This window comes from Aegilops tauschii, chromosome 5 (genome assembly GCF_002575655.3).
Source record: "Aegilops tauschii subsp. strangulata cultivar AL8/78 chromosome 5, Aet v6.0, whole genome shotgun sequence".
Lineage (NCBI taxonomy): Eukaryota > Viridiplantae > Streptophyta > Magnoliopsida > Poales > Poaceae > Aegilops > Aegilops tauschii.
Genome location: NC_053039.3, coordinates 490,427,408 through 490,443,023, shown reverse-complemented (window position 1 = coordinate 490,443,023; position 15,616 = coordinate 490,427,408).

Genomic DNA, 15,616 nt, shown 5'->3' with positions numbered 1-15,616 from the left:
CGAGCTGGTGAAGTCCTACGAAGCCTGCCAGTTCCACACCAAGCAGATCCATCAGCCAGCTCAAGGCCTCCAGACCATCCCACTCACGTGGCCGTTCGCGGTTTGGGGGCTGGACATCTTGGGCCCCTTCCCTCGAGCGCCTGGGGGCTACCGCTACCTCTACGTTGCCATCGACAAGTTCACCAAGTGGGTAGAAGTGGAAGCCGTCCGCACCATCCCAGCTGGCTCTGCTGTCAAGTTCATCAAGGGCCTCATGAGCCGCTTCGGGGTTCCCAACCACATCATCACAGATAACGGCTAACAATTCACTAGTAACCTCTTCAAAACCTACTGTGCTAACCTTGGAACGCAGATTTGCTATGCTTCGGTGGGGCACCCCAGGAGCAATGGTCAGGCCGAACGCGCCAACGCAGAGGTCCTGTGGGGCCTCAAGACCAGGACCTTCAAGAAGAAGCTCGAGTCCTGCTGCAGGGGCTGGCATGACGAGCTCCAGTCTGTGCTGTGGTCCATCCGCACGACCGCCACCAAGCCAACGGGCGAGACCCCATTCTTCCTTGTCTACGGAGCCGAAGCGGTCCTTCCTCACGAGGTCAAGCATCGCTCCGCACGGGTCCTGGCGTTTGATGAAACGCAGCAGGACACCACGCGGGGGATGGATCTCGTGCTGGGGGAGGAACGTCGTCGCGAAGCCGCTCTAAGGGGGCAATGTACCAGCAAGCGCTGCGGCGATATCACTGCCGCAACATCCGCTCCAGGACGCTCAAGGCGGGCGACCTCGTCCTGAGGCAGGTCCTCTCCAGGGAAGGGCTGCACAAGCTCTCACCTATGTGGGAGGGCCCGTTGAGGGTCATCCATGTCTCCAGGCCTGGCGCCGCGCGCCTGGAGGCGCAGGACGGGGTACCCATCCAGAACGCCTGGAACATCCAGCACCTACGGAAGTTCTACCCATGAAGCAAGGCCGAGTGCCTGTGAAGAAAGGCCCAGTGCCTGCGAAGAAGGCCCGGTGCCTGTGAAGAATCGCCGCCCGTGACACTCTCACGTAATAATGAGTGGGGCTGTACATGCCCCGGAGTCTCAGGAGTGCCGCCCTTGGGCCTCGGGGGCTCCCTCCCACGCCTAGTGGTAGCACTTAGCTCCGCGCTGGTGAGAAGACTGAAGACCAGATTAGGTGCCGGACGCGGCTTTTCATTTGCTTTCCGTAGTTGGCTCGCCTTCTCTTAATCGAAGTTTGCTTCTGGTGTTCCTTATTGATTTGGTTCCTTTGCCTTTTACCGCCTTTTCCGACTCTGGTTCGCTTGTGTTCTCTCTCTCGCATACCTCGTGAGGGGGGTAGGCAGGCGCCCTCGCGAGCGTTTTTCTTTCTCTCCGCCTTCTCGCGAGCCACCCTCGTTCGAGCCCGGAAGCTGGCGCATCTCTCCTAATCCGTGCCCCTCGGGTACCGCGATATGAAGCGCCGGGTCAAGGCTTGGGTGAACGATAAGCCTCCTAGCAAGCTTCCTAACGAATTTTTTGCAGTTCCTAAGCAATCACAGACCACTAGGTCAAGACGGGCACGAGGAAACAAATGCCTCGTAAGGAGGAGGCCGCCCCGAACGCACCAAGCTAAGTTATCTCAGCACAAAATAACAACACAGCACGGATACAACAAGCGTAGCATAATGATCGAGAAGTCATGGTATACACGCCCCTCTGGGCCCATACTGGTTTCATTTTGGTGCAGGAAGGAAATGAGGAACAAAACAAAAGCGGCGCAAGCCCCTGCAGCAGTCCTCGGGAGCAGGCCCTTGGCGACGTCCCGAGCTTAGTCGGACCCCTCCTCGCGCTTCACGGATGCGCGGCGGCGAGACGACCCGCTACCACCTTCGAAGCGGGCGCGACGACGTGGCGGCTGGTCGTAGCCGCCACTGCTGGATTTGTCGCCAAGAGAGGAGCCACCGTAGTGGGACGAGGCACGGCCGGCGGGTCCGCCCTCCACCTCGTCCTGACCATGGCCAAGGCCGAGCACCTCCTCGCCGTCGTTCACCTCGGGGCAGCATCCGGCGCGGCCACCGTCTTCCCCGAACACCCTCACGTAGAGGGTCGCGTCGCCGTCAAACTTGAAGTGGAGGGTGCACCGCCTGCCCAGGCCGCACACGCGGGCGAACGTCTGCCGGCCGCGGGCCAGAGCTATGTTGCCCGCGACGGAGACCTCGACCGCAACCCAAGAAGCCCGGCTGCAGCAACCGTGTGCCTGCAGCCAGAGCCCGCCTGGACCGGAGCCCGGCAGCTCGTCGGCAAAGAAGCGAGGAAGTTGGAGCCAGCTGCCAGCCAGATCCTCCGACCAGACAACGAACTCCGGCAGCACCTCTGATGCGCCGAACCGCGGCCGGGGAGGCCACGCAACCACGGCGCGTCTCCTTTCGTCAACCGGGCTGCCACGACCAGAGCGACTCCTGCCCCATGCAGCGGCACCACCCCTGGGGCCGGGGGCCACAGCGGGGGTTGCGACGTGCTTGCGGGGACGGCCACGTCCGCGCTTGGGCGCCGGGGAGCCGGGCGCCTCCCGAGGGGCCTTGCCCTTCTCCGCGGCGGAGAACCTCTTTGACGGCGCCATTGCTGCTAAAGAGAGGAGCAAGGAGGAGGAAGCAGGCGAACCGTGAAGAGATGGGGCGATGGGGGCTCTGCCCACCTGCCATTTATAGCGGAAGAAGGCCAACCGGCGCCTCCCACGATCACAGGTAATGATAGTTTTCCTTGCATGTCGCAGGGACTTGTCAAGTCGAGCAGTTGCCGAGGCAGCGTAGGGAAGCGGAGACGCCCACGTCCAATCAGCCGCCACGCGTCGATCAAGGCCGCAGGCTTTTGGGGCCCGCGGTGCTCCGCGCTTGACCTTTGGCTTCGCCTCGAAGCCAAGCCCGAGCGCGCCTTGGGCCCGGGGGCTACTGTCGGCGTTCTGGGAACGGGGGTCCCCAGATTTGCCTGCCTGCGGCCCACGGCGTGGCTGTGCTAGCAGGCCTATACGGCCCGTCTTCATCAACAAGGCATTCAATACCCTCGCGAGGGGCCAAGCCTCGCGAGGGGCCAAGCCTCGCGAGGCGGACGACGCGAGACCTCCTCAGGAGCGGCCTCACCAGGCTGCCTCACGAGGAGCGGAGAAATCAAGGCAGGACAAACCTCGCGAGGCTCTCGTGACGTGAGCCATGACGATCAATATCAGGCGGGCGCCAGCGCGCGCAGCGTCCCTATTTCCTCTTTGGTGCTAAGGAGGCAAGCGAGGAGCGGAGTACTGAGGCATCAAGCAAAGGTTTCCATATCGGTGCAACGAGACCAAGACCAGCAGGACGACAAGACAGAGGTCACCATGGAGCCCTAGACGGCGTCACCACCAGAGCCTTTTGCAGGCGAAGACCACTTTTGTTCAGGATAAGCTGTACTAGCTGTCCCCTTTCAAATTGGTCGTTGTTGTCTCCCTTCCCGCTCAACATTTGGGGAGAGGACCAGGGCCTATATAAGTAGAACTGGCCACCACAGTAGAGGCATCAGATCGAGAGAGATTCGACCTCCCATCCTCACATCCACAAGCTCGCAGAGCACAAGAACACCTCAACCTCAGGAGGCTGTTCTTCTCCTTGTACTGTTCATCATCAGCCCAAGAGGCAATCCACCACCACCACACTGGAGTAGGGTATTACACCACAACGGTGGCCCAAACCAGTATAAATCTTGTGTCTTTGTGTTGTGAGTTCGTCGAGTTCGTCCGCGAGATCTTTGCGAGCTAGGGCGTAGATCGGTAGGGAGGAAACCTCCTCGCGCACCCCAGTGTTCGAACCTTGAGGGTTTTGCCGGAACCCGTGATCCGACATTAGGATACCCAAAAGAGACTGTTGGGTACACCTTCTATCACAGATCTAAAGGCAAGATATTCGTTGCTAAGAATGGATCCTTTCTAGAGAAGGAGTTTCTCTCGAAAGAAATGAGTGGGAGGAAAGTAGAACTTGATGAGGGAACTGTACCTGCTCCATTATTGGAAAGTGGTTCATCACAGAAATGAGTTTCTGTGACTCCTACACAAATTAGTGAGGAAGCTAATGATGATGATCATGTAACTTACCGAACCTCCTAGGTCAACCAGAGTAAGATCCACACCAGAGTGGTACGGTAATCCTATTCTGGAGGTCATGTTACTTGACCATGACGAACCTACGAACTATGAGGAAGCGATGATGAGCCCAGATTCCGCAAAATGACTTGAGGCCATGAAATCTGAGATGGGATCCATGTATGAGAACAAAGTGTGGACTTTGGTTGACTTGCCCGATGATCGGCAAGCAATAGAGAATAAATGGATCTTCAAGAAGAAGACTGACGCTGACGGTAATGTTACTGTCTACAAAGCTCGACTTGTTGCGAAAGGTTTTCGACAAGTTCAAGGAGTTGACTACGATGAGACCTTCTCACCCGTAGCGATGCTTAAGTCCGTCCGAATCATTTTAGCAATTGCCGCATTTTATGATTATGAAATTTGGCAAATGGATGTAAAAACTGCATTCCTGAATGGATTTCTGGAAGAAGAGTTGTATATGATGCAACCAGAAGGTTTTATCGATCCAAAGGATGCTAACAAAGTGTGCAAGCTCCAACGATCCATTTATGGACTGGTGCAAGCATCTCGGAGTTGGAATAAACGTTTTGATAGTTTGATCAAAGCATATGGTTTTATACAGAGTTTTGTAGAAGCCTGTATTTACAAGAAAGTGAGTGGGAGCTCTGTAGCATTTCTAATATTATATGTGGATGGCATATTGTTGATTGGAAATGATATAGAATTTCTGGATAGCATAAAAGGATACTTGAACAAGAGTTTTTCAATGAAAGACCTCGGTGAAGCTGCTTATATATTGGGCATCAAGATCTATAGAGATAGATCAAGACGCTTAATTGGACTTTCACAAAGCACATACCTTGATAAAGTTTTGAAGAAGTTCAAAATGGATCAAGTAAGGAAAGGGTTCTTGCCTGTGTTACAAGGTGTGAAGTTGAGTCAGACTCAATACCCAACCACTGCAGAAGATAGAGAGAAAATGAAAGTCATTCCCAATGCTTTAGCCATAGGTTCTATCATGTATGCAATGTTGTGTACCAGACCTGATGTCTGCCTTGCTATTAGTTTAGCAGGGAGGTACCAAAGTAATCCAAGAGTGGATCACTGGACATCGGTCAAGAACATCCTGAAATACCTGAAAAGGACTAAGGATATGTTTCTCGTTTATGGAGGTGACAAAGAGCTTGTCATAAATGGTTATGTCGATGCAAGCTTTGACACTGATCCGAGTGGCTCTAAGTCACAAACTGGATACGTATTTATATTGAACGGTGGAGCTGTCAGTTGGTGCAGTTCTAAGCAAAGCATCGTGGCGGGATCTACGTGTGAAGCGGAGTACATAGCTGCTTCGGAAGCAGCAAATGAAGGAGTCTAGATGAAGTAGTTCATATCCGATCTAGGTGTCATACCTAGTGCATCTGGTCCAGTGAGAATCTTTTGTGACAATACTGGTGCAATTGCCTTGGCAAAGGAATCCAGATTTCACAAGAGAACCAAGCACATCAAGAGACGCTTCAATTCCATCTGTGATCAAGTCAAGGAGGGAGACATAGAGATTTGCAAGATACATACGGATTTGAATGTTGCAGACCCGTTGACTAAGCCTCTCTCACGAGCAAAACATGATCAGCACTAATGACTCCATGGGTGTTAGAATCATTACTGTGTAATCTAGATTATTGACTCTAGTGCAAGTGGGAGACTGAAGGAAATATGCCCTAGAGGCAATAATAAAGTTGTTATTTATATTTCCTTATATCATGATAAATGTTTATTATTCATGCTAGTATTGTATTAACCGGAAACTTAGTACATGTGTGAATACATAGACAAACTGAGTGTCACTAGTATGCCTCTACTTGACTAGCTCATTAATCAAAGATGGTTAAGTTTCCTAACCATAGACATGAGTTGTCATTTGACTAACGGGATCACATCATTAGAGAATGATGTGATTGACATGACCCATCCGTTAGCTTAGCACGATGATCGTTTAGTTTGTTGCTATTGCTTTCTTCATGACTTAGACATGTTCCTATGACTATGAGATTATGCAACTCCCGAATACTGGAGGAACACTTAGTGTGCTATCAAACGTCACAACATAACTGGGTGATTATAAATGTGCTCTATAGGTGTCTCTAATGGTGTTTGTTGAGTTGGCATAAATCGAGATTAGGATTTGTCACTCTGATTGTCGGAGAGGTATCTCTTGGCCCTCTCGGTAATGCACATCACTATAAGCCTTGTAAGCAATGTAACTAATGAGTTAGTTGCGGGATGATGCATTACGGAACGAGTAAAGAGACTTGCCGGTAACGAGATTGAACTAGGTATTGAGATACCGACTATCGAATCTCGGGCAAGTAATATACCGATGACAAAGGGAACAACGTATGTTGTTATGCGGTTTGACCGATAAAGATCTTCGTAGAATATGTAGGAGCCAATATGAGCATCCAAGTTCCGCTATTGGTTATTGACTAGAGATGAGTCTCGGTCATTTCTACTAGTTCTCGAACCCGTAGGGTCCACACACTTAATGTTCGATGACGATCGGTATTATGAGTTTATGTGTTTTTATGTACCGAAGGTTGTTCGGAGTCCCGGATGTGATCACGGACATGACGAGGAGTCTCGAAATGGCCGAGACATAAAGATCCATATATTGTAAGGCTATGTTTGGACACCGGAATGGTTCTGGATGAGTTAAGGCATTTTCTAGAGTACTGGGAGGTTACCGGAACCCCCCGGGGAGTCAATGGGCCTTATTGGGCCTTAGTGGAAGAGAGGAGGGGGGGCTAGGTGGAGGGCGCACCCCCCAAGCCCAATCCGAATTGGGGTGGGGGGCCGGCCCCCCTTTCCTTCTCTCCCTCTCCCTCTTCATTCCTCTCCTACTCCAACTAGGGAAGGGGGGGGGACCTACTCCTACTTGGAGTAGGAGTAGGATTCCCCCTTGGGGCGCGCCATAGAGAGGGCCGGCCCTCCACTCCTTTATATACGGGGGAGGACGACACCCCATAGACACATAAGTTGACAGTTGTCTTAACCGTGTGCGGTGCCCCCTCCACAAATTTCCACCTCGGTCATATCGTTGTAGTGCTTAGGCAAAGCCCTGCTTCGGTAACTTCATCATGACCGTCATCACGCCGTCGTGCTAACGAAACTCTCCCTCAGCCTCAACTGGATCAAGAGTACGAGGGATGTTACCGAGCTGAACGTGTGCAGATCGCGGAGGTGCCGTGCGTTCGGTACTTGATCGGTTGGATCGTGAAGACGTTCGACTACATCAACCGCGTTGCTTAACGCTTCCGCTTACGGTCTACGAGGGTACGTGGACACACTCTCCCGCTCGTTGCTATGCATCACCTAGATGGATCTTGCGTGTGCGTAGGAATTTTTTTGAAATTACTGCATTCCCCAACAATCAAATCATGCATATAAGAATTCAGAGGAGATCCAAATAATATTCATAGATAAGCTTATCATAAATCCAAAATTCAACGGATCTCGGCAAACACACCTCAAAAAAGTATTACATCGAATAGATCTCCAAGAACATCGAGGAGAACATGGTATTGAGAATCAAAGAGAGAGAAGAAGCCATCTAGCTACTAGCTATGGACCCGTAGGTCTGTGGTAAACTACTCACGCTTCGTCGGAAGGGAAATAGAGTTGATGTAGAAGCCCTCCGTGATCGAATCCCCCTCCGGCAGGGTGCCGGAAAAGGTCCCTAGATGGGATCTCACGGGTAGAGAAGGTTGCGGCGGTCGAAAAGTGTTTTCGTGGATGCCTCCATTGGTTTGGGGATATATGGGAATATATAGGCGAAAGAATTAGGTCAGGAGATGCACAAGGGGCCCACAAGGGTGGGGGCGCGCCCTACCCCCCTGTGTCCTTGTGGCCGCATCGTGGCTCCTCCAACTTCATCTCCAAGTCTCCTGGTTGTCTTCTGGTCCAAGAAAATCATCGCGAAGGTTTTATTTTGTTTCGACTCTGTTTGGTATTCCTTTTCTACGAAACTCGAAAACAGGGAAAAATAGGAACTGGAACTGGGCTCTAGGTTAATAGGTTAGTCCCAAAAATAATATAAAATAGCATATTAATGCATATAAAATATCCAAAACAGATAATATAATAGCATGGAACAATAAAAATTATAGATACGTTGGAGACGTATCAGCCACCAAGAGCAGCTACTAAAGAAAGGCAGCAAGGGCATCAAGTAGAACCAACAGGCCACCGAGAAGCACTGCCAGGCAGCCGTTGAAAAACAGAACCGGGGTTCCGCCGCTGGCGAGGCGCAGGTCTAGCCGAGTAGGGGAACCCTATCCACTACCGTCGGGTTGAGGCGCCGCACCACCGGAAGTGGACCAGACGCGACACCGGCAGAGAACACCACCCATGAGGGAAACGGGGACGCCTTCAGCCATGCAGAACCTCGCTGACACCGCCGTCACGGGACAACCCGAGCACCCCAAAGCTTTGACTTTTGAACCCCTCACCCGAATGCAACCTTCCCCAGGCGGCGCCCCAAAGGAAGATAAGACACACAACACACCATCGCCGCCCAATCCAAGCCATATTTTAGGCTTTCACCCGGGAGGAGGAACGGGGGGTGGAAAGGGGAAGGACCTCTGCAGCACCTCCAAGGAGGAAACATGGTGTCAAGGACGTCGTTGCCGCTGAGCCAGCCAAGCCGACCAACGGTTTCCCGCGGCCCAAAACCAAACCACCAGTCACCCACCAACACCAAGGCCAGCACCCGAAGGGAATCCCGCTAGAAGCAGCGGGGATGAGGGGGACAGGGGAAGGGAGCCAAACCTCATATCTGACGAGGAGGGGAAGAACTCCGCGCCACCGCTGCCACCCGTAGGCATCTCACCACCCGCGTGGTCAAGGCCGCCGACCAGAGAGGGATGGCGGCGCCACCTTGCCAAGGAGGGTCGCCTCCCCAGATCCGAGGTCCTCCTCGAGGGAAGGAGCAACAGAGGCCTCGTCGCTGTCAGTTCTATATCCAGCGTATCTCGTAGTAGGGGTCCTAAGCTAGGCATCTTGGAGCGATGGTAACATGGACACGGGGTTTTACACAGGTTCGGGCTCTCTCGAAGAGATAATACCCTACATCCTGCTTTTGATTGTATTGATATGGGTGTAGTACAGAATAGATGTATCTACCATGAGATTGTAGTAATGAATATAAGTTGGTCTATTGACTAGCCTAGCCTCGGTTTATATAATGCACCAGAGGCCTAGGGTTTAGGAGAGTCCTTGTCCTGTGCACCAAGTCTTGTGGAAACCTCCTTGTATGCGGCATGGGCTGCCCGAAGTGGCCCATTAGTGAACCACCATGGGGGTCCTCGGCCCGATCCAGCTGGTCGGAAGACGACATGGTGAGTACCCCCTAGTCCAGGACACCGTCAGTAACCCGCTGAACCGGTCTTCAAGTTCGGGACGCTCCTCGATTCTTCCGAACGGTTCTTCATTTCGGTCGTCGGTCTTGAAAACTGGTTCAACAAATCTTCTCATCTTCGATCTTGAGGATCGCTGAAGTGAATCCGAAGAGTTTATACATCGGGTATCCAAGGAGCCCCTTTAAGTTTTCGGCCTTTATCAATGCCTTGTTCTTTTTATGCCACACCTCGGGTTTGAAGTTGTTCCCGTGTAGCAGTGTCCTCTTGCATCTGAGCTCCAACACCGGACTGCATTTGAGGTATCCCCTTGCAGCCGAACTCCAACACCAGACTGCATCCGAGCTCCATCGCCGGACTATATCTGAGCTCCAACACCGGACTGTATCCGATCTCCAACGCCAGACTATATCCGAGGTGTCATATATCATCTTGGTTCGAAAAAGTTGAAGGAGTTCTGCCGAGCTTAATGCCAAAAATGCCCTGTATGGAGCCAGCCATTTGTATCCAAGCTTTATGCCGGACAGCATCCGAGGTGGTGTACCACCTTGGTCTTGGGCTGATTGTTTATGGAATTGTTTCCGATCGGTGAAATTTATTCACTGCCGATATGTATAACCAGTAGCCCTCAAGGTGTGTGTCGGTCTAAAACCCAAGATGCACCTGAAGGAAAACATGAAACCGCTTATCCTAGTAGCCCCTGAGACTCAGGTCGATTCGCAAAATTGGCCTGAGGATCAACTCCTAGCTAGCTCAGCAGCATACGTAGGAATAGAAACACAGTGTAATATATTAGAGGAGATAGTGATCGGCGGACGGGCCCTTGAGAGAGGATTTTGAGAGGTCGCTGTAATATATTAGGTTGATGCCGGATAAGTCCCAGATGGTACCTATTGTTGTCCGAAGACACGTTTGCCCATAGCTTGGTCTAGCCGAACACTGATCACTTTGAATTTTCTGCATTGAATAGGCAATGCAGTAGCCCCCGAGCCATTGCTCGGGTGCCAACACTAGATCAGGGGATCGATGTGCCCCTTTAATATTTGTAAATGATAAGCACAAAGCCCAGTAGCCCCCGAGACTTAATGTGGGCACGGGTTGGCCGAATTAAGGATCGATATCCGGAGTAAAATCACAAATTATGTGTAATGATTCTATGTATCCAAGTACTTTACATCATTAATGCTCGGATTCGCATTGTACAAACTTTGTTGACCGACCATCGGCTTCCACCTCCTCGGCCAGTAGCCAAGGAGTGTTTGTCCTACTTTATAAAGCCTTTATGAGGGCAAAGATTTGTGACAAACAAGGCAATCCGGCCATATGGTTTTATAAACAAAGGTACGCAGAGAGATATGTTATATTACTGTTTAACATAAGAAACATCTGCCAAAGAAAATAGTCTTGCTATCGGTTCCTTTCTTTGGGTTGTCATGCTAAGCATGATCATGAAACCTTAGCTCTGATCAATGTGGGAGCAAGATATTGAGGATTTAGTTTGGGGAAAGTTCCCGAACTACATGGTCTTTAGCGAACCTAAATTTTCACTTCCGTCGTTACCGACTAATTATATGCTTTAAGATGGCTAGCTTTCGGCTTCACCCAGTTTGAGGTACTAACTCGGATGACCCGGTAGTAGCAATCACGGAGGTGCTCCCTTTACCGCCTAGCCGAACAATCGGGAACGTAGGGGTAAGCACAGGAGCCAGGCAACCTAGCTTGGCCAAAATCTTAAGTCAAATTGATGCATATTCATGGCTTTATAACAATAATTACGGAAGGCAACATTTGTATAATGAATACAAACGCTGATGATATATGTTTATTTTGACTCCGTTGTGACCGCTTATCATTTGAAAGTGGCCCATCGTCGGCTTCTACCCCTTTGTAGATGCTACGTAGGGTGCTTCCGCAGTAACAAGACAACCCTTAGCCGACGTCTCGGTGCCCGGAGGCAGTTGTGTTAGCGGAAACAAGGCAATCAGATATGTGGGCTTTATAACTTTCACTTAGTCATAGGAGCTTAAATTTGGGAGGACAGTTATTAGCCCCCAGTTAGTGTTCGGCGTCAGCTGATGTCAAGCCGTTAACACTTCGGCCAATGTTATGAACGGCCCGTCGTTTAACATGGGGTGACCTCCATCGATCTTATAGTTTAACACAGTCATCGGATCACTGACCAGTTTACGCTTATTGTGATAGTCAGTTTTCGGCTTTCTCCACCGAGGCGCTTAACCATTTGAGCTGGAAGCACAATCGCAGTGGTTCTCCCTTTGCACTCCTAGCCGAACAAAGCGGAACGTAGGAGGCAAGCATAGGAGCCGTCAATCCAACTATTGACCGAAGACACAATTCGAAACCGATGCATATAAGGTGATGCCCGAGAATGCTTTGCCGAGGACTCTATGGGGTACCTTGGTTTTGGTGGGTTCGGATGTAATCTCAGCCCCCCGTTAATATTGCCAATGCTTTAAAGGCGTCAGGCGTTGCACTCCGAGACTTATGCTGGAAACACGCAAATAGGTTAAAAGTGCCATAATCTTGGAGAATCAAAAAACTATAGTAAAAACTTGACGTCCGAACTAGATCAAGTGTTCGGTGCCAATCCGAAAATTGGTCTTAAAAAATGTGCTGCTGTCGTGCTTTAACATGACACATCCGATCTCAAGACTTCAAGCGGGTTAGCCTACGGCTTCAACCTCCTATCCCGAAGGCGGAGTACTTGTCATTAGGCCAGTTTGGCAAACTAAACTCTAGCGGCTTTGAGAGAGAAATTAGGCTCCCCGGCTATTGACCACACACTCGCGTCGAAAAAAGGAGCGATAGAAAAAGACTTTGCAACGACTTAGAAGAAGAACACTTATTATAAAACTGCTCATGTAAATTTAAGAGTCCCCAGTTAACATGGGAAATGAAGTGTTTTTAACAAACAATGTTTGTTGACAAACTAAGTTTTTTAACACAAATATAATGTTTGGTCGAACCGAACAAAAATTAAAAAAACCTGAGCATGGAAGAGACTTAACTGGTTAATGTGCTTGGTGTCGATGTGCGGCCCGAGCTTACGGTGGGACGAGGTCCCAGCCCCCAAGCCGGTCCCGAGGTGGCGGAGCAAAGAGCTCGGCACTCCGAAGTGGCGACATAGCACGGCCAATGTGGCGAGGTGGAACTCCCAGTCCGACCGAGGCGACGGAGCAGGCCGGCAGTATGACGCCGAAGTCCCGGTGTGGGTTAATGAAGTGATGACGAAGCCCCTGGTCCAGCCGAGGTGCCGTGGAACGTCGGTACTCCGAGGTGACAGCGCTGCCCAACCCGGATCATTTACCTATGCATAGAAAATAGTGCAACCGGAGATAATAGTAATAATAATAAATTAAAAAAATTTGTTGCATAATTAATAATTTATGCAAAGTGAGTAATGAAAGAAATATGGCCCCTATGGCGAACACTCGATGAGGTAGAGCTCTCTCAGCGATACCGAAGTCCCCGAGGCAACCGAACATGTCGGTATGGCAATTCGACCAACAAGGTGATCACGCGAGCCGATTTATGCCGATTGGGACGACGACGTCGGCTTGCCGAAGTGACCGCGTGACGCAGTTGAAGTCGATTACCTACACATGTAAAATAGTGCAGTCCAAAAATAATAATATAAATATATAAAAAATCCTCGCATAGTTAATTTCCGCAAGATAATTTATTTAAAGATATGTGGCCTGGCGCCGAATCAATGTCGATGCAGGGCGTCGGTGTGATGCGGTGAATGTGACCACGTGACGTAGTTCAGGTTCATCTGGCAGGCCAGGCTGCCGATGTGATGTCCGCCGAACTATAGATGAAGCCAATTGGCCGGAAGCATGTGTTTTGGCAACACTGATCATCTGCGGACCAGTCAACATGGGAAGTACTAATCCTTTACCAGGATGACTTGATCTCCACGTGATGTAGCAGCCATGGAGCAATTAAAAACTACTGCAAACCAGCATTCATTAGTTGTATGCATAAAGTAGTAGCTATCTATCAGTAGCTCAAGTAGTTAAACAAAAGGTATAAAAAAGGCAAAAGATTATCCCTGTGTAAGCGTGATCTGAGCCAGGCCATTCTCGGCTCCTCGTGGTTGCTTGGGGGCTTGTGGGTGAAGCCAACACTCAGCCGAACTTCTCAAGACGCGTATTGATGTGGTCTATATGTCGCCGCCATGCGGTTCTTGGCCATGCTTATTTTTTATGTTAGGCCGTAGCCGGCGCAAAAAGGTTCTTGATCCGATCTTAGATAAAAAAATCAACCTCGGACGAACCTGTTGAATAAAACAGCGAACCAAGAACAATAATCTTCAAAGAATTTGATCTGTATAGAACAGATCTAGATGAAAAACTATTTATGCGAAATAAATTATTTAAGATAGATGTGGCCTGGGGCGAGGCTGTCGTCGACACAGGGCGTCGGCGCGACGAGGTGACAAATCCGAATTCGCAGGGTTGCCCGAATTACAGATGTGATGCGCGTGGGGCAACAATGGCATATCAGATCACCCTGAAACAGTGGCCGCGGCATAGACTGGATTGCAAAATCTGTTGCACCAAAAACGATGGCAAGCAAAAAATACTCTTTGAAATATTATTAATATGTACAATGCGGAAAACTAGAACAATTGCACCTGATGATTCATAAAACTGATGGCAGACGAGATGATCATAAACGTCAGGATTCCACGAGGGACGCCCTGACCGGAGTGACTCCAGACTGCGTCCGGGCTGACCGATTAGTAGATGAAGCAATCTTCACGAGAGGAAAAGTTGCCATCCCATCAATGTGGGATTCTTTTTGAATCAGGGAATAATGTCGTGTGGGCCTGCCCTGCGCCCTGCTCCCCTGATTTCGCCAGGGCTTTGAGCCTTTTAGCGTCCATACACGTGCTCCTGCCAGTTGTGTTGCTGCGTTACGCTGCCGCCGTATATCCAGTATATGTATACGTGGAATCAATTTAGATGAAGTGTCCTCGGACAGGAGCACGCTGCCGATCTTAATGTTTGCCTTCGGTTCTTACTGTTTCGATCTAGAATACACCTGCGAATAACACAGTCCAACTGAAGATAATTTACTAGAGAATTAATATATGTAGAACAGATCTAACAGAAGAAATATCACCTGATCATCCCATCGATCCATGACGATCACCCAGCAGGCTCTTAATGAAAGCACCAATGTCAGTTCTATATCCGGCGTATCTCATAGTAGGGGTCCTAAGCTAGGCATCTTGGAGCGATGGTAACATGGACACGGGGTTTTACCCAGGTTCGGGCTCTCTCGAAGAGATAATACCCTACATCCTGCTTTTGATTGTATTGATATGGGTGTAGTACAGAGTACATGTATCTACCACGAGATTGTAGTAATGAATATAAGTTGGTCTATTGACTAGCCTAGCCTCAGTTTATATAATGAACCAGAGGCCTAGGGTTTAGGAGAGTTCTTGTCTTGTGCGCCAAGTCTTGTGGAAACCTCCTTGTATGCGGCATGGGCTGCCCGAAGTGGCCCATGAGTGAACCGCCATGGGGGTCCTCGGCCCGATCCAGCTGGTCGGGAGACGACATGGTGAGTACCCCCTACTCCAGGACACCGTCAGCCGCCACCATCACCAGCAGCCACGAGAGCGAATCTGGCGACCTCCTCAAGTGGCGATGAGGGAGGGAGGGTAAGTATTGCATGATGATTATGTTTTCCTGATCATGCGCATGTCTATGCAGGCAACTTTAAGGACACATTGTTAGAAGAACACTTGTGTTGGATCGACCCTAATTGATCTTATGCTATTAGATACATTCATCAAAAGTTAATAGTTTTACAACACAGAGAAAGTTAGCATTTGCATAATTCCTTAGACCATGAGAGTATCGAGTTCCTTCATACTTGCTTCATGAAGTTTGGGGTTAGTTAAATGTCATCTGTAACAAGGTGGCTATTACGGTGACTTTCGGGTTCATGGAAAAGTATGACGAGCTACTTGATAGCTCAAGATTGGGATTCGCTCCTCCGACGATGGAGAGATATTATTCGGGCTCTCTTGGTGTTATGGTATGCATCATTGTTTGTCCAGACACATCATGATTTGATCACGGGATGT